Below are 24,767 nucleotides of genomic sequence, written 5' to 3'. Positions count from 1 at the left end.
TGCCTCCCGGTGTGTCCTATGGCTGTAAATGCGTGTGTTCACGGGGCCGGTTCGCCTATTCTGGGGGGCGAAAAACCCAAATTTCCAGGTGAAAAACCTCTACCTCCATATGAGGTTTATCTAGTCGAAAGAGACTAGATAAAGTTTCCTGACGTCACGGAAGGGAAAAGAACCCAGATCTTTCCGAACAAAGGGCTTCGTCTATAACTACTGAGCTACGGAAGTTCAATTAGGAAACACTATCTTATAGAAATGACTTGCTGTTTTTAAGATTTCTTCTCAGTTTTTTGTGGGTTCTCTTTTTTTCGTCTTTTAACTGATTTATCCATCTATTACTAGTAGACATCTCATCTTTTACTGATTTCAAGCTAGTATTATTTTCCTAGGCGTCCCTTACTAATGCAGTATTAGCATTCTGCATTGTCTTTTCGATGACGAGCTCTTTTGACGACCTTGTTGAATTTAACATATTAGATTTTATTTCTTAGCGAGTCATTTCCATTCTTGAACAACATTTCTCGTTTTTTTAAATAGTTCTTCGGTGTTTTTTTTTAAATGAGAACCTTGTCTTTTTACATTATGTACGTGTTGGTTTGCTCAGATATCCTCTGTATTTCCTTTGTTAATATATTAATATTATCTTGAATTACTTTCGTATCACATTTTTTCCTCTGAACTATTTAGCTTCCTTTTTGTTAAGCCAGGTTTTTGAATGGTATTTCTAAATAATCTGTGATTTGTATTAAAGTCAAATTTACTCATTATCTCTGTCTTCATTCATGGTCTATTCATTCAAGTCTGGTCAAGATTTTTAAATTATAAGCTGTTATCGTACTGTTCAAGTATTTTTGTCTACAGAAGCAATTTCATTTCTATTTTGTTGATTCCTTTCACTTATATTAGTAACAAAAGAAAATAAAAAATGACAGAACTTTTATGTAGAGAACCATAGCGCTCGTCGCGAAATGATTCAATGCTTGTTGTAAAATGGGCTTCAAGTTGACGGTTAGCCTAGTGGCTATGCGCTTCGCAACCATATGCCTGAGGAAGGGGTGTCCTGGGTTCGATTCCCGTCGCCGACGTGAGGAGCTTAAGGATCAGCCTCAGCCATAGCCAAGTTAGCCGGTCTTGGGAGTGGACAGCAGGGCTTTTTCCCCCAGTTTATCTGGGGTTTTTCATCCCGCAAGCAGGGAAACCGGCCCCGTGAACACACAGATCTACAGCCATAAATACTTAATCCCCATGAGGGGGCTCAACTCACCCCAATAGGAACGGGGAGAAAAGGAAGGAAACTCCATATGAATAAATAAATAAGTTGAGTAGACGAGCTGAGTTTTTCACAGGATATAAAGATCTTTAGTCTTGTCTGCGAGGTAAGGTATGTCTTTAAAAGATTTTCAAAATAATCTAGTCTGGCACTCATTTATATCAAACGCGTAAGAGTAGAGGAAATAAAAGAGTGACTAGGAAGAATGAAACCTTTTCATTCATTTATTGCATGTGTATTCGATACTGATCTGGATATTAGATAAAACAGACGAGCTATTCGAAATGCGAAAGCAATGCATGTGTGTGTGTGTGTGTGTGTGTGTGATGGGGGGGGGGAGCGGAGCAATGACAAAGTCGTGTTGTCTACGCACGCACTTATTGCTGTCTGGTGGCGGCCATGCCGAGAATGAATCGACTCAAGGCCAATGACCCTGCCAATTGCTTCCTGTGAACCGAGGTCTACGATGTACGCCATGCTGTCTCGACTATACTGAGAAAGACACACTCAAAATGGGAGAACAGAGAAAGAGGGATATAACTGATGAAGAGAGTAGGAGGAAGCTGAGGCTATTCGTCTGTAATTCTAAGAAACATAAATTTCTGCAAGCAGGCAGTTTAATGTGCAGCAGTTTAGACAACAAACATAATGGCGTAGACATCACCAAAACAAAGTTCTGCAAGCTGGATCACGAGACTGACTAGACTAAGCGAAGTTATGACATTGCGTTATTAAAAAACAACACCTGGGTCAATTGAGGATAAAATGCTCATAGGACGTGTATCCAAAAATACCTTTTCAAAATAACAAGCAGACACAACACATAATAACAGCACGTGTCAATACGCATAAATATGTGGAATGTTATTTATTCTGCTGAACCGTGTCCTGCGTAGAATGTCAAGGTTACTGTCATCTCTGTTTTACTACACTTTACTTTTTTTTCCGGTAATTATCTCGCACTTTCAGTGCATTTACACATTCCTACAGTGTAGACTTCATGAGATAATCTTTAAAAAGAGTGCACTGTTTTTGCAAAATATCTATTCAAGAAAACGGCATATCTATATAATGCTAAAAAGCAATGGTACCCAAAAGTTTTGGAGGGCCAGGATGAATTTTATTGATGTGCAGTAGACAGCATGACTTCTTACTGGCTGTAAGAAGTTTGTTTTTGTCATTACGGTTTTTATTTAAGTTTACTGTGAATGGAAATATAATTAATACTTTTTAGGGGTGGGGGATAAACTAAGAAACAGTTTTAATTTTTGGCTGACCCGTGGGCATATATGGGCATAAAAAAATATGAATGGAAATGAGAGAATAAATAATATATATGCTGCGTTTTTTTTTTTTTTTTTTTTTTACTATAAGTGTTGAAAACAAGTGAAACGACCATCGTTAATGATTATAGTTATTTTGTTAGCTGATTAAAATTGGTGCATAATAGTTATCTAATTTAGAACAGCTGAGTTTTACGGGATTATAATATTATGTGCTTGTCCATAATTATACACTTAAAAATACAACAAAATAGAAGAAAATGTTGTTTAATAATGGAAGTGAGATACCCGCCCCTCTCTCCAATTCTGAGTTAGTAGTCCTTGTTGTGGAGAGTGAGTTTTCCTCCGAGCATTCAAGTTTTCCCCACAAAACATAAAATAGATCTCGAAAACTATCAATTACTTCCAAACTGCATTTGGTAGTAATTTGGAAGGCCGTAATATTTTTATAATACCACCACCACCACCAATAATAATAATAATGTGTAGTACTCATACCCACGGTACTCAATAACCTACTACACAATTTAGAACAGAAACAATGACAGAACATTAAAAACAAGAATTGTGGAAGCCATATCAACGCAGTAAAGCAGATAACTCCTGCATACAATTGCCAAATTACAGAACCATAACAGCAAACACTACGCCATCAAAAAGTAGAAAAATACTAAACAACATAAATAGCATATGCTAATCCCACTTTCTTCATCAAAGCTAATCCGAGCTTCTAATTTGGTAGGATTAGACTGCCTTAACACGTCTAATAAATAAATAGTAATAATAATAAAAGAATTCATTCAGCATTTCTGTAATGAACAAAAATATAATATTTATATCTTAATTGTATAAATCAATACTATGCATGATGATGATGATGATAGTTTTATCCAGGGTGTTTCAGAATACCTATTACAAATTTTTGCGGGTATGTAGGAGGTGGGGTTAGTGTAGATCATGTTTTGACTAGCAACCCATGCCCCCAAACGCACCGTTGCAACAGTACAGGTTGAAAACTTTTCGTGTATACATCACAAACAACGTAAACATCAGACGCAGGGTAAATTACATTTCGATTTCATAAACATTTACAAAAGGTGCTCGAAGCCGTGACTACCAATCTCACAGCATGCATTACACCTGCGTAGCAAGTTCTGGTGAACTCTTTCAAAAATGCCTGGTATGATTTGAATCTCACCTGCTGCAGTCAGTATCCTTGCCAACAAGGATACTGTATGAAACCCCTCTCGTGTATGAAACCCCTGTGGAGTCTACCGACTCCACAGGGGTTTCATACACGAGACTCTTCATATGGCCCAAGACAAAAAAGTCCAATCGAGTAATGAAATGTGAAGGTGCAGGAAATGCCACTGAGCCAACTCTGTCAATTCATTGCCTAACATTTGGTCGAGTCAGTGTCGGATGTTAAGTGAAAAGCGTAGTGGTGCACCGTCGTTTTGAAATCACATGTGTTGCCTAATGTGCAATGGCACATCTTCTAACAACTGTGACAGTGTCTCTTGCAGGAATGTCAAGTACATGGGGGCCGTTCAGGTTGGGTGGATCAGCTTATTACCAACGATGTCTGCCCACATGTTGACGGGGAAGTTGTTTTGGGATCCATGGACGTGAGTAACGTGAGAGTTGCCCCTGGAAACCAAATTTTGCTGTTTTGTTCTAAAACAGGTTGGGTCTAGTGCGTGGACTTTGATACTGGAAAGGGTGGAGCCGATAGGCATGCAGAACCGGCCAGGTAGTGGAGTGAGGGAAGCTGATTCATGTTGGTAAACAGAGTGTACAACCGAAGGGCAGCTCTCCAATTACATTGAGCTTCACCGTACATTAACATCATGTTGGCATAGTCAGCATTCGTGTAATTTGCTATTGTGCATTAATATGATGTGCTAGTGATCTGCGTCAATGTGACACTGCATTATCATCGCTAGGGAGAGGAGTTTTATGGTTTCAGCATGAACTCAACCTGAAGAGTGATTCCAACTGTTGATTGTGAAGGACTCAATCTGTTTATCATGGTTGAGTTCATGATAAAATTAAGTAAACATCCTTTCCCTAGTTACCACAAATCACCTCCTGATGTTAATGACCTGATCCATACCAGTAGATGAACTCATATCAGCATAGACCCGGACGCGTTTTTGACCTGTGCCATTGCAACGGCGCGTTCGGGGACATGAGTTGCTAATCAAAACTGATCTACGGTGACTCCCCCCTACATACCCTAGAAGTTTGTAATGTATACTATTATGCATATAACATATGTATTTCTATGCACTTATATCTACACGTATATATTGTTACAATATATGAAAGAATGATCATTAACTCGGGTAACATGCATATTTCTATAAAGAACTGAATGACTAGAACCGAGATTTAAGTAAAAAGGTTTTAATATAAAAACGCGACTAGTTTCGGCTTGAAACAGCCTTCATCAGGTGACATTATAAAAGAAAGAGAAAAGAAAAAACACTGAAGCTTAAATAAATTATGAACATCATAGAGAGTCTCTATACATAATTGACACTAAATCGTTGTGGTTTTGTATTTGTATTTAAAGCTGTTCTTTCGTTAGTTGTATTGTTGGGAAAGTGCATGCTAGTAGCATCTTGTGAACGCTTGTACATGATTACAGCCGAATGACAATCTGGGAGGTTGTAGCTCAAGTTATTTAGATGAACAGGACTGAAGATGATTTCCCTAGATTCCACGATTTTTCTCTCTAGTTCATCATTGCAAGAAGATGTTAGTAGATTTTTCCCAGCAGACTTTGTGACTTTGGTTTTCATCATTAGGATTAGCCGAGAAAAGGATATGACTTGATAATACACTGGCTCGCTGTCTCTTGTAAGTAATGTCCCTCATGTGTTCTTCCATACGCAATTCGACAGATTTGTCTGTCTACCCAAAATAAGGAATATCACAATCACACAATATTTTATATACACCAGGGTATTTGAGTTGATGATGACAAGGTTTTGGGTGGCTTATTAAGAAACGGATCTTTGGAAGTGGAGTGAACAAGGTTCTGATATTGTATTTTCTTAGAACTTTTGCTAATTTATGTGAGACTGTATTTATGTAAGGAATAGATATATTGCTCTGAATCTATTTGTTTCTTCTGAGTGATGTCTAGGAGGATTAAGAAGGAATTTTTCGATGATTCTCTTGGAATATCCATTAACTTCGAAAGAAGTTTTCAGATGGTTTATTTCTGTAAGAAGTTCATTTGGGTCATCCAGAAGAGAACGGGCTCTATGTCCCAAGGTGGAAATTATTCCAAGCTTATGAGGAGGGAAGTGATGGGACTGACTATGCAGATATCTGTTGGTATGTGTGGGCTTTCTATATATCGATATTTTGAGTTTACCAGAAGAGCGAGTCAGTTTGACATCAAGAAAAGGCAAGGAATTATCCGGTTCAAGCTCGGCAGTAAACTTAATACTTTGATGTCGGCTATTGAGATGTTCGAGGAAAAGCATAAGGGAATCATGTCCATGACTCCAAATAATGAAGACATCATCTACATAGCGTTTCCAAACTTTAGGTGTTAAAATAAAGGAAGAGATAGCCTTGGTTTCAAAATCCTCTAAGTAAATATTTGATAGTACAGGGGATAAAGGATTACCCATAGCCAGTCCATGATTTTGTTTGTATATATTATCTTGAAATTTGAAGTACCCGGACCTGATGCAATGTGTAAGCACGGCTAACATTTTTTTGGATAACTTGTCCTTGAGTAATGTTAGGACTTCATCTGTTGGGACATTAGTGAACAAAGAAGTTATGTCCAAGCTAGCCATGATGACATCTTCATTAACTGTAATATCCTTGATGTATGTAACAAATTCTATAGTGTTCTTGATAAAGGATGGTGACTTGCCTGAAAAACGTTTTAGGTTTTTGGGAAGATATTTTGAAAGGTTGTACGTCGGAGAATTGATACCTTCTACAATTGGGCGTAATGGGGTGTTCTCTTTATGGATTTTAGGAACATCATATATGTGAGGAATTAACAGATGGAGAGAGCGTAGAGATCCAACTCATGAACGTTAAAATCGTATAAAAAACAACAACTGAAGTAAGAGCCTGTTCTCTTTTGGATGACCCAAATGAACTTCTTACAGAAATAAACCATCTGAAAACTTCTTTCGAAGTTAATGGATATTCCAAGAGAATCATTGAAAAATTCCTTCTTAATCCTCCTAGACATCACTCAGAAGAAACAAATAGATTCAAAGGCAATATATCTATTCCTTACATAAGTACAGTTTCACATAAATTAGCAAAAGTTCTAAAAAAATACAATATCAGAACCATGTTCACTCCACTTCCAAAGATCCGTTTCTTAATAAGCCACCCAAAACCTTGTCATCGTCAACTCAAATACCCTGGTGTATATAAAATATTGTGTGACTGTGATATTCCTTATTTTGGGCAGACAGACAAATCTGTCGAATTGCATATGGAAGAACACACGAAGGACATTACTTACAAGAGACAGCTAGCCAGTGCATTATCAAGTCATATCCTTTTCTCGGCTAATCCTAATGATGAAAACCAAAGTCACAAAGTCTGCTGGGAAAAATCTACTAACATCTTCCGTTACAATGATGAACTAGAGAGAAAAATCGTGGAATCTAGGGAAATCATCTTCAATCCTGTTCTTCTAAATAATAACTTGAGCTACAACCTCCCATTGTCATTCAGCTGTAAGCATGTACAGGCGTTCAGGAGATGCTACTAGCATGCACTTTCCCAACAATACAACTAACGAAAGAACAGCTTTAAATACAAATACAAAACCACAACGATTTAGTGTCAATTATGTATAGAGACTCTCTATGATGTTCATAATTTATTTAAGCTTCAGTGTTTTTTCTTTTCTCTTTCTTTTATAATGTCACCTGATGAAAGCTGTTACAAGCTGAAACTAGTCGTGTTTTTATATTAAAACCTTTTTACTTAAATCTTGGTTCTAGTCATTCAATTCTTTATAAAAATATTTTACAATATATATATATATATATATATATATGATTTACATGTAATTGTAAACATTTACAATTACATGTTGCAGATTACGTAATTATTATTATCTAAATTGCAACATGCAATACTATTATTTATCTTTTTAATTGCGAACGATGAACTATAAATTGTTACAATGATTATTGCTACTACTAATAATGATACATGAATTATATTCTTTTATTAAGGAAAAAATCTGCAAATTATAATGATATTAATTGTATGGCATATTCCGGTAATTGGACCACATTTTTTTAATAAGCTATATAAAACACAATGAATTAATAAAAGACCCGATAAGTTTCGTAAGTCGTTTGACTTATATCTTCATGGGTAAAAGGTAACTTAACGTTTAAAACACAAAGAAAAGAGAAATTATTAGTATTAGTTCATACTATAAGTTGTAGCCATCAGACTATTCATAAAATTAAAAATCAGAATGCAGATTCAAAGCAGTGTTGAGTTTAAATAATGCTGGATGATGCCAGGTTCTGTTGTTCACGTTCATAATGTCCGAGGTCTGATTGAGGTATATTTTTTATTAAAGCTGGCCAAACTTGGTGGAGAATTAATCCTTGATTTTTATTGCATTGCGTTGGTATTTTAAGCATGTTTTTTTAGCTTCTTTAAATGTCCTTATGTAACAGTTTTTTTTCTATGTACGACATGTTTGTTTTCAGCCAGAGTACATTGTGGCCGGTGGAAGTGGTATGGAAAGCTAGACCTGATTTGTGTTCTCTTCTGTTTTGCACATCCTTCTGGTGTTCGTTCATGCGAATTTCCCCAGATCTTCCTGTCTGTCCTACGTAGCAGATGCCGCAAGAACAATGAATTTTGTAAACGCCTGGTTTTTTTAAAGGATGATGAGGAGGTTTCGGGGGATGTAGAAATCTCGAAATTTTTTCCAGCGGCAGAAAGGCTACTTTTATGTTATATTTATTAAGTAATTTAGCCATCTTGTCTGTAACATTTTTGATATATGGAAGCGTGAGAGATGCTTGTAGGAGGTGTGGGGAGGATTTTTTTGGATAGTCTTAGTTTCATAACCATTCTTTTGAAAGATCTGTGTTAGATATCCTAATTCTTCATTTCTCTGTTTTTCTGTGCTGGAAATGTTATACGCTCTGTCCCTTAGGGTTTCTATTAAACCTATTTTTTGCGAAGGGTGGTGGTGTAAGGCCGCATTAAGAAATCTTCCTGTGTTGGTGGATTTTCTATATATTGAGAAAGAAAGTTTATTATCCTTTTCATTGACTTCTAATAGAATGTCTAGAAAAAGGCAGTTTCCTAAGTTCTTCTTGTTCTAAAGTAAATTTTATATTATTATGCAAATTATTTAGGTAATCTTTGAAAGCAATGAGTTCATCTGTTTATCCTGGCCATATGATGAATATATCGCCTAACATAGCGGAGTCATATTTTTGGTTTTTTATGATAATTGTTTAAAGCATTATTTTCAAAGTTTTCCATAAATAGGTTAGCTAAAGCCGGACAGAGGGAAGAGCCTATAGCAAATTTTGGGAACAAATTTTTTGTTTCCAAAATTTTTCTTGATACATGAAAAACTATTATTTATACAATGTTTATAAAGATCTACGATGTTCGGAGGAAAAAGGTCTTCCAGGAGATTCAAAGTTTCGGTTTCTTGGAACATTAGTAAATAGGCTGATAACATCCAAACTTGCTAAGATGTCTGAAGGTCCAATATAAATATCTTTTACTTTTTCAATAAAATGTGTACTGTTCTTGATGAAAGAAGATGTTTTTCCTGTATGAGGTAAAATCATGTTGGTGAGATGTTTTGCTAAATTAGAGGTCGGAGAGACTCTACCATCTACTATTGGTCTTAAGGAAATACCTAGCTTATGAATTTTTGGTACACCATAAATTCTTGGAAGTAATGGGTGTTTTGAATGTAGAGTTCTTTTGAGTTCGTCAGTCCAATTAGGTATTTTTTTGATTAGATCATTGGTTTTATTGCGAGCGCGCCAAGTGGGATCTCTGTCTAAAGGTTTATAGGTATTAGAATCTTCAAGAAGAGTTTTCATTTTATTATTATAATCTTCAGAGTTCAAAACTACTGTTGCATTCCCTTTATCTGGTGTGATTATAACGATATTTTTGTCTGATTTTAATTCTTTGAGGGAAGTGTGTTCCGTGTAAGGAAGATTCGTTTGAGGTAATTTACTTTGCAATAGTAATGCTGTGGTTTGTATGCGGATGAGATCTGATGTATTACCAGGTAATTTCTTATTTCTTTTTCTATTTGAGCCATTATGTCAATTTTTGGGATGAAACGTGGCGTTAAGGCAAAGTTAAATGAATCTGCTTTGAATCTGCATTCTTATTTTTAATTTTATGAATAGTCAGACGGCTACAACTGTATAGTATGAACTAATACTAATAATTTCTCTTTTCTTTGTGTTTTAAATTTTAAGTTACCTTTTACCCCTGAAGATGTAAGTCAAACGACTTACATCTTCAGGTCTTTTATTAATTCATTGTGTTTTATATAGCTTACTAAAAAAATGTGGTCCAATTACCGGAATATGCCATGTGAACTTTTAAACCACAGAAACCTCCACTTACAACTATGATATTAATTGTAATCCGTCCTGAACCATTTGTAAGAAAATATTGTATTGTTGCCAAAATTTTTAGAAGATGCAAAATAAACAAAATAAAAAAAAAATATTTCAGAGATAATAAAAGTGCAAAAATTATTATCATCGTTATTATTTTAAATAGTTTTGACAATGAAATAGTCTAATTATAGCGAAATAAAAAATAAACGCACACATATATTATTTTCAAATCGGTTTGCCAATAAAAACGAAATTATAACGAGAAAAATGGAAAACGCATTAAGTAGGCTTAAAGTAGGACTTGCTTGTTGAACAAAAAGAAAAAAAAAACAATCATTTACCGCCAGCCTATCTATTGAGTTAAATATAGACTGCACGATATGTCTTTTAAAATAATTTACATACAGCAGATAATTTTGAAACTATTCAGGATAGGGTTGAATTTTTTATAGCCGATATATATATATATATATATATATAGATATATATATATATATATATATATATATATATATATGCCTGTGACTATTGAAAGAGATTTGGGTGGGTAGGGGTATTCTACTTTTGTAAACAATTGACGTATCTTCAAAATATAGCACATTTGGTCGGTCAGTTTGTGGCTTATGCTATCTAGATATAGATATATAATTTTATTTTGACTAATTTTCCCACGACAAACAGTCCGAAAAAACAAACAATGAAACACTGGAATTAGATTTTAATGGCGATCTTAAATACCAAATTTTATTAAATTCCATCCAGCGCAGAATTAATATCTGTTCGAATCGATTTTGCTATTTTTTTCGAAAAGAATCCAATATTGAAATGTATAGACATCTTCTTGTGTGCATCCTGTATCCCAATTTTAAGTTCCATCCGTTTAGGGCTGAGTTATTATAATATAATATATAAAATCGACATAATGCATTTTCCCTACAAATGGTCTGCTTGAAACAGAAATTAGAATGGTTTGATATATTTTTCCAATCGGTAATTTTGAATAAAATCCATCTAGCCAGAGTCCTGAAATAACTTTTTTTTACTGCATAATTTCCAGAGTGTGGACAAAACAAATTTAATAAGTATTGATATTTACGAAACGATTTAAAAATGAAAGATGCGCAGATACTTCTTCCAGATTTTCTAGGTACACAACGTAATATTCTAAACAATGTCTCGTTATAACTCAGTTGCCAAGTCAAGGGGTGGGCGGCAGCGACGTAGCTGAAAAATCGGGGTTTGCCAGCAAACAGTATCTTCGGAGGGGGGGGGGGGTTCTATTCGCAAGTATTATAGCATGTCGAGTCCATTCAGACTAGAATATTATTATTACGTGACATCTCTTCCGTGGGAGAGCACTAACATATTTGAGGATGATACATATAAATTTTATTTATTAACTAATCCAAATGGAGAACTTTTTTTATTTATATTTGAAAATTCCAATACTTTATAAAGCAATTTCCACATTATATTCAATTCATATTCACTGTAGCTGTATAATTAAGTACTTTAGATTAAGCAGAACATTTAAAATCATAAATGAATTTTATTTCAGTATGGGTTCTTTTACTAATACTCTTTTTCTTTCTTTTTTTTATATATATTTTTTAATTTAGGAAGAGACATTGCGTTTTTATTAATTTTTCGAGTTTGCAAATGTCGAAATTAAAGAAAAATAAACTTCAAGGAAGATAATAGCTTTTCGATGAACTAATTACAACGAGGCGTGGACGCGCGTGCACACACACATACTCTTGTTATGCTTTTATTTGGAGCTACAACCTGATTTCTTTTGTGCAGTGTCAGTCAAATATACGAATATAGTAATGGAAACAAGTTTATTACTGTAATATCTGAGCAACACTTGTCTTGTTACCTACACTTTAAAGTTCGGGTTCCCGAACTGTGGGTATTCTACTACAATACTGATAGGCGATATCTATTCTTTATTATATTGGCGATGGTAAGGAATTCAACTTAAAATGTTCTAGGATTATTCAACAAAGGCGGACTTTTACATATCAGTAGCTATGTAATTGCTATTAGTATTGCGAACGATAACCAAAGAAGACAGTAGCAATTTCAATGACTGGGCTATGAAAATTCGTAATGAACATAAAAATATTGTCTGACAAGAATCGCCTTGTCGACAACTACCCCACCCTTTTCTGAAACAAGACACACACTTATGAGGATGTTGATATTCTTATATTTTAACCATATTTTCTTAATCGTTCGTAAAATTAAAATTTCATAAAGAAAGTACGAAGTGCTTCTTTACGTATTTCAGGGTTCGAAAATTAGTGAAAAATATTTTCAACTAATTTGCAGGGCAGTGAGTTGACTAACTTCGTGAACCACTAGAATAAGTATTTCTATGATCCTTTGTGATTCACGCGACTGACTCGACAGATGAATGTTGGGGGGGGGGGGGGGGCACTGCACTCTAGTTGGGTTGAATTAGTAGGAATTATAGCTAAAATAACTGGGGCCAGTGTGATGTCTGAGAATTTCGTATGGTCTTTATCCGATATGCCGGTTTTGCGGGATGACAAACACGAATTTCCAGAAGGAAAACCCTACAATTCAGAAATTATGGCTAACTCACTTTAATTGGAAATCCGTTTAGTTTCTTGTGATCCAAATGGAATACGAACCCCCGTCTTTCCAACAGAAAGATGTCGCAAAGTCTTATACCCTGGTTTAATACAATTCACTCAAGATTTGACTAAATAGATTTGATTAGATTAAACTCACAGAGCGAACAGATTAGACTATATTAAACTCGCGGAGAGAACAGATTAAACAATTTGGATTGTTCATAAATCGTATTCATTATTTTCAATGTTTCTGTTAGTTGATTATTTCTGTTGGTGCCTACCAACACCAAAAACTTAAATCCGATCCACCCTGATCATATGTCAAGCCAAATTAACCCTCTGAACATTACGTAGTACTGCACTACTTAGCTCTTAAATATAAATTATCTTCTCATGAGTCTCTCTCTTTCGTTCATCTAAGTGATGTTTAAATTTTCTATATTCTGTTGGCACACCAACACTTGTTGGCTCACAACATGTGTGAAGTTGTGAGATACATTACAAACTTATAGGAACGAATAAAGTTCCTTAGGTATTATCAACCATTTCACAAGTTAAAAAACGAAGTACATCAACCTTTACTGTTAGGGAAAAAACGTATTCTAACTTCAAAAGAAGTGCAGCTTAAAAAAAAAAAATCGGATAAAATATCCACGTCATTCCGTGCGTATGTGTGTGTGTGTGCAAACTGTTAGTGCTCCAACAATTTGCTAGACACTACAAAATGACAGGAAACAGGAAAGTTCTTTATGCACTGTTAACCGTTTCATGAGTTTTAAAAAAGTACATCAGCCCTTACTGTTAGGAAAAAACAAATATTCTACAAGCACTTCTACCTCTTGCCATGCGAAGGTCAGCGAATTGTAGAAGATGTAGTCCCGCGTTTAGACCCAACGATGCACGACCAGTTACTTCCTTTGACTGAGGAGACGAGCACACATACACACGCTGACTTTGAAATCAGAATCCGCTTTTTTCTTTTACTGCATTTCTTTTTAATAATATATTTATCGTTCATTTACGAAGGGCTCACCAAATAGTAGCCCGCTAACACTTTGGTCTGCGGGAACTTTGAAAATGGTCCGTAAAGTACTTTCTTACTCTTCGAGCATAACATTAGCCCACACATGATTGATTTTTTTTTTTTATAAATGTATTTTTTTTAAAGAATATGGAAACTAGAATTTCTACGAACTAAATGTATTTTTCTAAATCTGAATTCCTAGTTATCATAGAATCTACCAGATTCTATGACATATAGGAAAGATAATCTACAATAATATCTTCGTATGGATATCGCCTTTCCTTTACAATATCCATTGGCTATTCTAAATTAATCAAATCACCTCACACTTCTATATATTTCATTTAATAATCATAATTTCAATAATAATAATAATAATAATAATAATAATAATAATAATAATAATAATAATAATAATAATAATAATAATAATTATTATTATTATTATTATTATTATTATTATTATTATTATTATTATTATTATTATAACGGTGTCTCCATGAAGTCAAAAGACTCATCGCGGGAGACCCTACATTGACACACTAACCATTATTTACACAATACTTATCATACTTCTCCTTAAATTCATTCACAGATGAAGCATTCACAACCACCTCTGGCAAAGCATTCCACTCCTTCACAACCCTCCAAGTAAAAAATCTAGTCCCTAACACTCTTGTTAACCACACTTGTTAACTACCTTTCACCATGTAATTTGATGTGATGTTTTGGCAATCTTTGCAATATGCCCTTTAAACTTAAGTCTCTGTCCACAATAACTCCAAAGTCCCTTGCCTCGTCAACTTCTTGCAGTTCAGTTCCGTTAATACAGTAAAAAGCATGTGATCTCATCCTCCCGAAGTGCATCACCTTACACTTAGCCACATTAAACTGACAGCCATTTACCTTAGTTCATACCGTCAGCCTATTTAAGTCATCCTGCAAGATGTTTACATCATCAGCAAACAAGTGGATATTTCCTTCCAAAGTATTCCCAATATCATTGATGTACAAATTAAACAATAGAGGACCAAGCACTGAGCCCTGAGGTACACCACTAGTCACTTGCCTTCTCCTGGACTCAGCTCCTCCGTAAACCACTCTTTGGTATCTATCCACCAGCCATCCTCTAATTCAAATCACCAGCTTCAGATCCATACCCATTTGCTCTAATTTATGCAACAGAGTTCCGTGTGGAATCTTGTCAAATGCCTTTGCAAAGTCCAGCAATATCAATGAGTAAGGATTTCCTTTATCCAACTCTACTGTTACTTTATTATAGAAAGTAAGCAAGTTACTGAGGCAAGACCTACCTTTCACAAAACCATGTTGTCCCTTATAAAGTATCATATTGCTGTCCACCCAGTCCTGAATTCTAATTTTTGCCAATTTTTCTAAAACCTTAACCACCACTCCAAATATATTGATTGGTCTATGATTTGCAATCTCAGTCGTGAAGCCTCCCTAGTGCAGTGGAATTATTTTCCCCTCTTTCCCTTCTATTGGTACTTTACCAGAACTGAGGCTTAAATTAAACCGCCTGGTTAGAGGAGGTGCTAATTCTCTTGCACATTCTCGTAACACAGGCCGATATGCCATCTAACCCGATGGCAGTGTTAGCATTAAGGTTCTGTAATATATTTTGCACCTCTGTTTCGTCTATCTCGAGACTCTCATCAGTCAATGACACATCTGACACTGCACTATCACAACCAAGATGGTACACTTTTGTAAAATGATCACTAAGCAACTCAACTATTTGATTTGCTTCTGTTATTTCTCTACCATCAACACTTTTTAAAGTAATCTTTCCATGGCTATTCTTCCTCTTACTTGCCACATAGCAAAATAACTCCTTAGGGTTTCTTTTAGATTCATCAGCTAGCTTCCTCTCATAATTAGCTTTGGCTTTCCTTAGCATACAGGTTGCTCACTTTGCTTGTACCCTGTACTGCCCATGGGAATGCTTATCACCTCTTTCTTTATACTTCCTCCACAACCTTTTCTTTATCTGCAACACTTGTATAATAATATTATTCATCCATCTTATTCCTACTTGATTTCTCCTTCTGACTCTGGGAATACACTCTGATACAACTTTTTTTAAATACTCCTTGACAATCTCCCACGCACCATCAACATCTCTCCCCTTCAAATTCTCATGCCATAGCACTGCTGAAAGCTGACTTTTCAGCTTGTCATAATCACCAGCCTTGTAATTCCACATATACTCCTTCTTAACAGAATATTCAGCACATCTTACAATCTCCCAAGTCAAGACCACGTGATCGCTTTCCCCAAGTGGAGACAGTGGAACTAAATTACTTATTAATATGTTTTCCGATGTTATGACCAGATCTAATACTCTAGAATCTCTTGTCCCTTCCATTACATGCTGTCTCAGGTAGTTATCTCTTAACAACTGTATAAACTCCATTTCCTTTGTTAATTGTGACCATTCCTTCTCCCAATCTATGTCCCCATAATAATTACTCGACCTTCAATCATCGTGCTAATTTGCCAATACATACTATCTACATTCTCCCTTATACCCCTTGGGTTATAGCAACAACCGATTACATAATCTGCCTTGTTGATCTCTATCTCACACCAAACAGCCTCGAATGAACTGCCCTCCACATACCTGCCACTTTGAAGCACTTCTACCTTTTTTGGCTTTGACGCTTCATCTATCATTAGTAAAACACCTCACCACATTCTGTCATCTCTGTCCTGCTTGAAAATACTGTACCTCTTACATTCAATCCCTATAACTATATCATTCTTAGTTAACCAAGTCTCATTAATTCCTATAATTTTTTGCCAAGTTGTACTAAGTAATGACAAAAATTCTTCTCACTTATTACGAATACTTCGAGCATTAGTATACATACTGCAATACTCCCTTCCTCCCATAATCTTCCTGTGTGTAAATGAGCCCACTCTCTATACTGTTAATTTTCTGCGAACAATTAATCCCAAATTCACAGCGATTAATGACCTTAGTACTATTTACAGCTGACTCTATCACCTGCCTCCCTAGCAAATCCCGTTTCCCTGTTTTTGACCATTTACTCTATCCTTTATCAATAAATGATCTAAATGCCAAGCGCCCAATCCATTTAAGTGCAAACCATCTCTCTTAAAATACTCCTTCCTTTTATCAAACTCATCCCAGACATTCATAAAATGAATACTCATTTTCATTTCTTTGCAGAAGCTTTTGCATAATCTTGACATCATTCCATTTACTATAATTCCTCTTCTGTTTATTTCATCACTATCAAATTTTGATAGCACACTCATGATCTTTCCACTCTTGCTCTTTGCATTCATTGCTATCATTAAATCCTTCAAAGCCTGTCTCACATAAAATCCTTCTCTACCTAGATTATTCGTCCCTATAACTGCAATAATCTCACTCGCTCTATCTTTCTGCAATTTCACATCCTTAGTTATATTCTAATTTGACCCTAGCTTTAATTACTCTACCATCCTTCACACCCTTAATTATAGAATCCCCATACAGCACAATATCTTTTCTACTCCTTTTTAACTTGACATCCTTTACCCCCACTGATGCTTGTTTTTGTCCCAGATCTTCTCCCACATTCTTTTTGTATATCGCTCAGCAATATCTGTGTATGTATTTCTGCACTATTTATTCCATCCACACACTCACTTAATCCGTTAGTAAATAATCTGTCATTTCATTCCTTGTCATTCTTAATCCTCCCATACTTTCTATTCCATAAAAAAACATTAGAACATATTGGAATGCTGAAAGATAGACTATACAATTTGGTGAGATCAAAATTATAAAATATATTACAGTCGTTTAAAAATGTAAGTTCCTTTGTCTCAGGAGACCTCGCACAACACAGTTTACTCCACATGCTTCTATCATTTACATTGGGATATGATTATAAAAAAGGAATGTTTCCTATGAGACTGATGGCACCTCACTGTGAAGTCTTGATGATCACTTAAACTTGAGACATTAGACAAACCAGATGTATCATTATCATTAGGGGGAAAAACACTCGAAATCATTTTCATAGTATTCCGCTAATTATCACACCTTTATGCCAATAAAACCAATCACTAATAATAATAATTTTAATAATATAAAATTATTATATTTTATATTATTAAAATTATTATAAATACTCCAGCCGGTGGTTGGAGTATTTAACCCAAGAGATTTGCAATTAAACATAATTTATTATAAGTGCATATTCTATAAGCAGCATAAATGCTATTTTTAAACAGACAGAGCACAATGGCTGCATAATTGTCATTGTCGTCTGCTTTTCACTAAAAAAGTAACAAAAATACAAATGCTGTTATTTAATCATTCAAAGAAAAGCCTCCCCAATTTACGAAAATATTTTGTATTGAATTTTCCCTAGCAAGCTTAATCGAGTTGCAAAATTTTAAATACGCTTTTACGTAGGAAAAATTTTACTCTATTTTTATTTTAGTCATACAACATTTGTCTCTAAGAATACAATAATATAGCGATGTAGACTTACCTTACTTATCACCTGACAGAGCATCTACAGCAGCAAGAACTTAGGGAAGGTTTATTAATCAGAAAATTTTAGGTTTGAAGAATTTAAGAACTGTTTATTTTATAACTCGCTTATATTTACTTGGAAATCATAAATAATAAATTAATCGTCATTGAACGAGCTGTTATCATCAACTACTACATACAGTATTTTCGTAAAGAGTGCGCAGTTAAAATGCCATTATTTTCAATTGCGTATTTTCGGACTTTATCTCTACTTTCAAACTATAATTCAAATTCATTTTCGTATAAAATAAATTATGTTATTGCATTTCTTTCATAGAGTGAACATGGTTTAATGAAATATTTCGATAACAATAATAAAAAGGAAGAATAAATGAATAAATAATGAATTATATGAAATAAATAATAAGAAGAAATAATAATAAAAGTAAAAAAGTAACAAAGACTAGAGGCGCCATTCTTTGAAGTTGCGGGAGAGTGGCGAATGAAAGATTTTTTATTTTTTCCCCCAGCATGCTGTGCTAATTGCTACCGGAACCTCACAATGCGTATACCCTGAATGAGAACTGCGCAATGCCAGTTCTCATTCAGCTATGCTGTGAATGTGAAACTCTGAATGAACTCATTGTGATATTTATTTGCATTATTACAAGCGAATTAAACCTTGGTATATAATAAAGTGCTACGTATTTATAAATATTTTTTTCAAAAAAAGTTAAAAGATCCTCCTATATCCTTAGCATATTTTTTAACATAAGAACGTATTTTATTAACTTATATCTTATCAAAATAGAAATATACAGTATGGCAATTTTTGAATGTCACTCTTCATTAATAAAAAGCTTTGAATTGCAAATTAAAAGTTATCCATTTAATTAATTACTGGAGTCGTCAGACAACTGAATGGGATTACGAGTACTTAGTTAAAGGTAAATGTCCTTTTTATAGCTTTTTTATCAGCTTTTCCCACATTTTAATGCGGGAAAATCTGATCAATTTTCCTGAAATTTCATAGTTCTGCTACAAGAAATGAAACTTCCTGACGTTTTCTGACTATAGCAAACGTTCCACGGATCCTAAATTGTATGGAATATTGTCGCAAAGGTTTGTCAGTGCCAAGGTTCAAAATATACTCCCCTTGCTGGTAAAGTCATATTCAGTGGTTTTTTTTTAATTATTTATTTATTTTATATACTGAGAATACCGTAAGGCATTCAAAATTCATACCTATTGGGATCACTCTTCACTATAAATCGCTACGGCGAAATTCCCTGTCATCAAGATATATCCGCCATCAACGTTACGTTGACTTTCGTGCGGTCAACGTAATGAGCGCACTCAGGGATTAATCTTGGGGGGGGGGGGGATTTAATGTAGACGATTTAAGAATGCACACTACACATCGCATACGACCTAAGCATCTGCAATGATCGCTAATTCATAAAAGTAGTATAGAAATAGAAGACACGACACAACATAAATAAAAAAAATGAATTTTATTTTATTAGATTTTTCGAAAATTTACTAGTGTTTTTTCCTTTTTTCTTTTTCTTCTTTTTTTGGGGGGGAGAGAAATACCCCCCTCTGGGTGCGCCACTGTGCATGAATATACACAAAATATCTTTCAGAAACTTTCTCTATATGCTGTTGTTAAGTGGTATAACAGATACTCTGTTATATCGCTTCATTCTTGTGTTAAGTCATTGTCATAACTTAGCGTTCGTTGATGCCGACATTTTTTTGGATGAGAGGTTGGATGTTTTCATATAAAGATTATCATATTTTCAGGTCTTGCTCAAAATCTCGTATCCATGTTCCATCTGCAACAATTCTGTTCAAATTCTGCAGAAATGCTGTAATCCTCTTGCGAGCTGCTTGCTAGTTTTCTGTCAGCTGGTGGGAGAACTCGCTTGACAATAACTTTTCTTTAAAATATCAGTCTCAATTCTGTAAACAGATGTGGTCGGGATATTTTCTACATATGCAATTTCATTATATGTTGTGTCTCGACCTTCCAGCAGCTGTTGGAAATAGCTCCCAACATAACTGATAACCACCGTTAAGATGTCGATGGTCTGCACCTCTTGGATTGTCTTTATGCTTCTGCGACCTTCAAGAAAAACAGAAGTCCCCACTGGTCCAGGATGCTGTGATCCGCTTTTCCATCTCCACAAACTTCACGTAAAGCTTATGAATCTCAGTTTGTTTTTTTTTCACATAAGATTACAATTTGAGACACTATGAATGAAACATCAGGTTTCTCAGAAAATTAATATTTCAGTATGGATGTGTAAGTGCTGGTCATCGCGCTATATCCAACCTGTTTCAGATTCTTTATCCATTTTGAAGTATTATTTGGCAGAATCCAAACACCATAAACAACAACAACAACAACAAAAAATTAATACACGATTTTTACTTATACTTAGATCGTCTTATAACTGACGGCAAAGTAAAAACTATTATATCACTTCACTAGCCACGCATGTGTGATGGTGCAGAATTCTTTGAAATGATCCTCGTCGAGGAGTTTCTATTGTGGAGTTGGCATCAGCTTAGAAGATTTTTTTTTTTTTTTTTTTTTGCAGAAATTATATGCATCATCTATTTAAGGTGGCAATCATGTGAAGGTCAACGTATTTAGCTTGTTGCCTAGTGCGGTTTCCTGCAATGACAATTTTGTTGTTAATGCAATTTGTGATTGTGTAGCATCAAGTAGAACACGATTCGTTTATTCCTAAATTAGCGTTTGCATTTTTTTAATACTTGAATTATGATAGAAATAATGTTGATTTCCGTGTGGACCGTCACTAATGCGATATTATTTGCGTAGTGATTTGGGTTGGTGTGGTCATTTCGTGAATGCCATTTATGTATATGCTGAACAGAATATATGATAATATTGCGCCTTAAAAGACTCCGTCTTATATCTGTATATCTTAGCTATGTGTTGTGCCTATTTTTGTTACGTGGGTTCTGTCTGACAGATAATTTCATAAACACGCACGTAGTGTTTTCTTCTTATTCAAACAGAATATGATTTGGTCAACAATATTGTATGCTGAAGTCAATAGGTATAAAGACAGCGAATTTGTTTTTGTCAAGTTTATTGCGTCGATAAGCTTTTGATAGCATGGTCATGCTTTTTGTTTTCTAGAAACAGTATGGATAGATAGTGTTGTATTTCAGTAAGTAGTTTTCCATTATCTTTTTTGAGTTGTGTGATATTGTTTATTGCAGGCATAGCTTTTTCTGATGGAAGATTTTGCCGTTGAAGCCTTACTAAGTTTTCGAGTTAGCAAGTTCAATGTGTGTAGATGTTTGCTTCATAATGTAACTCTTAGTATGTTCATATAATAATAATAATAATAATAATAATAATAATAATAATAAATTGCTAATTTGGTTATCTTCAGTCCAACAAGATAAAAAACACACTGTTAAAGCAATAAAGAAGGAGAACGAGGCTAAAAGGTGAATCACCTTTAAAAAAACTCCATGATAAATAACGCAGGTGGTTCTAGGTTTTCTCAGTCAGAAGAAACTGTTTGAGATCGTTGTAAATAATGAAACGTTTGAAAGTATTGCTTCAATAAATTGAAAAGGAATCGTGATATCAACTTCTGAAAAAAAATTATGTGGTAATAATTATGTATATTTTTCTAAGCTGAGATTTAAATTAACTTTCGGTGTATATTAAGGACCTTCTGGCAAAGTTATTACCCTGTAACCCCGTGAACTTTCAATGATAGCAGATGTTTGCGGAGAGGATGTTTTAAAATATACATTTCTTTGTTCGTCTATTTTTTTTTTTTTTCTTTCGGAGAATTTTGTACCTTCCATTTCAGACAGGTGGGTCGCGTTTCACTTCGGCCAATCTCTGCAGAGATTTAAGAAAAACATTTGGTTACTGTCAAGGTCGTTCTCAAACGATTCCAAGAAATACTGCGCATATGTTCGATGACCTTTAAGACAAAGAAATTCCCCGAAAATAAAAGAAAATAAGCAGGGGAAAAAACGGAATTAGACGAAAGGGCTAAGTTACAGAATAAGAAAGGTGGGGTGGGATCATTTCTCTAGGCCACGAAGGAAATGATGCATGTTTGTGATATGGAAGCATGTGGGTTCACGGCAGGATGAGGTCGGGAGGGGGGAAGGAATTCGTCGAATGGCTGGAAAGAGTTGATAGAAGACACTGGTTCAGTGCCCTTGACCCTCCTGTAGGCTCAGTTCATTGGAACAAGCAGCCATTGTTGGTGTGGATGCCGCCTGCCTTCACGTCTGCAAATTTTATTGTGTTGTCAGTATGCCGGCATGATAATTGCAAGTGAGATTGTAAAGAATGTTCCCTTAACGACTAATAATTAATGTCTTTAACCACGGAGCTGAATCTAATGTGCTTTTGATAGAAGAGGGTGCCAATGACCTACAGTCATAGCCAGCTGAGAGGGCAAATAACCATTCTGACATCAGACTACGATCGCCCTTCAGGCTATGTCTGTAGAGGGAACTGGACTGTTTATATGCTATTAGTACTCAGAACTAAATGAACAAAAATGAATACAATATCCCAGTAAAGAAAGCAGTTAAAGTTGAGCTAACCTAGTCAGTATTGGCATAGTATTATGCATTAAGATCTCGCATATTTTATTCCCAGTACCTCACATCAAAAATGATCGCTTTCCTTAGAAGTCATATCACTGACAGATTCTCATTATGCATAAGCTAGCAAACTACAGCTTAGGGCCTCACATTACAAGAGACCTCAATATAGATAACCTAAAATTTACCTAGTAGAGGAGCCTAATAAATATTATAGTTTTGTAGCTTAGGGTCTGAACAACCACAAATCCGGCCTTTCTCATTACCATATCCTGGAAGCAAGGAGTTAGCGATAATGATAGCACATATTAGGATTTAGATTCACTTCTGTTAATTCAGCTATATCAGAAATTTTCATAACGACTCTGTTAGGCTGTTTAGATTCGCACAAGGTCACGGTCTTGTGGCTGTATTTATTCGAGAAGTTTATTTGTTGTTTGCGAGAAGCAAAACGGAAAATCTCCAGTTTTAAAACTTTTTTTTTAACAAAAAAAGAGAACATAATATACCATATCTAAATATTATGGTATATTATACCTGTTTTTGAGCAATTAATTAACGCAGCACCCACATCAAAATTTTGTCTTTAGAAGTTCGCATTGATATAATGGAACTTCAGTTTGCAACTTTATAGACCAGTATTTCCCAACGTTTTTTGGATCATGCTCCACCTCAACGCCTCAAAGATTTTGATGTCTCCCCTCGTCGACAATGGTGAGTGTTTTGAGTATATCCGTGTTGAGGTGACGAATGCAACATCATTTTCTAATTGTCCCCCTGTGGGGCGTACGCTCCACGTTGAGAAACATTGCTATAGATGAAATTGTTACCGTCTAAATGAGGGACTCTCTCTCTCACACACACACGCGGTGTGTGTGTGTGTGTGTGTAATTTAAATATCTGTAACATCACATGTCTCACTTCATATCTGCTTCGGCTCTCTCTCTCTCTCTCTCTCTCTCTCTCTGCTCTAAATTAGCTAGGTTTGCTAACTTTAATTTACTTCATGAACGAAGGCAGAGCCATGAGAGAACTGAATGCCATACACCCCTAATGTTTTATGTAGCTCTCTGTTTACAGAGCACTTTTGCATTGAATGTAAAATACTAAACAGTTACTATTTAGCTGATATTTTAGAGAATGACAAATATACAAACAGATCGTAATGTCTAAACATTATCATATTTATAAATATTTAGAGACCTGAAGCGGCTTGATAAAGTTCTATGTTTGGTCTTTCTCCAGTATCTACTTCTAACTCATGCTGTACGATGCTGCACAATCTTTCTTGGAGAATTCACATTAAAAAAATAAAATAAAAAATACAGATTCATAGAGAAGAATAATGAAAAAATTCGAACATTTACAAATAATATAAATTCACGATTTCTTATTTCATTATTGAAAAAAAGTTAATATATACAGATCTAAATAAGCTATTCTGAAGCTTTTTTTTCTTAATTTTTTGAAATGAAGTTGAAAAAGAGGGAAAGAGAGAGAGAGAGAGAGAGACTATTTTTTTCTTCGTGTTTATTAGTTAATAAGTAAGTACAGTACTTCAGAAACTTCTGAACATCTGTTATAATTCTTTTTACATTTCCGAACTTATCAACAGCGAAACCCTGAGTCAAAGGTTTTCTTCCATGCAGCTTCTTTATTAAGACGGCACTGAGTAGTGATGTTTTCATAATAATTCAAGTTGAGGGAATTTTAAGTCGACCTCTGCTTTTATTTGAATTAAATAATGTCCCACAAAACAAGACCTTCGTTGGGCAATTAGAAGAATGACAAGACATTGCCCTTACACGAGGAAAGAC

Source organism: Typopeltis vanoorti, chromosome 21 (assembly GCF_054136105.1).
Source record: "Typopeltis vanoorti isolate ZY-2024b chromosome 21, IOZ_Tvanoo_1.0, whole genome shotgun sequence".
Classification (NCBI taxonomy): Eukaryota; Metazoa; Arthropoda; class Arachnida; order Uropygi; family Thelyphonidae; genus Typopeltis; species Typopeltis vanoorti.
This window is presented reverse-complemented; position numbering follows the sequence as displayed.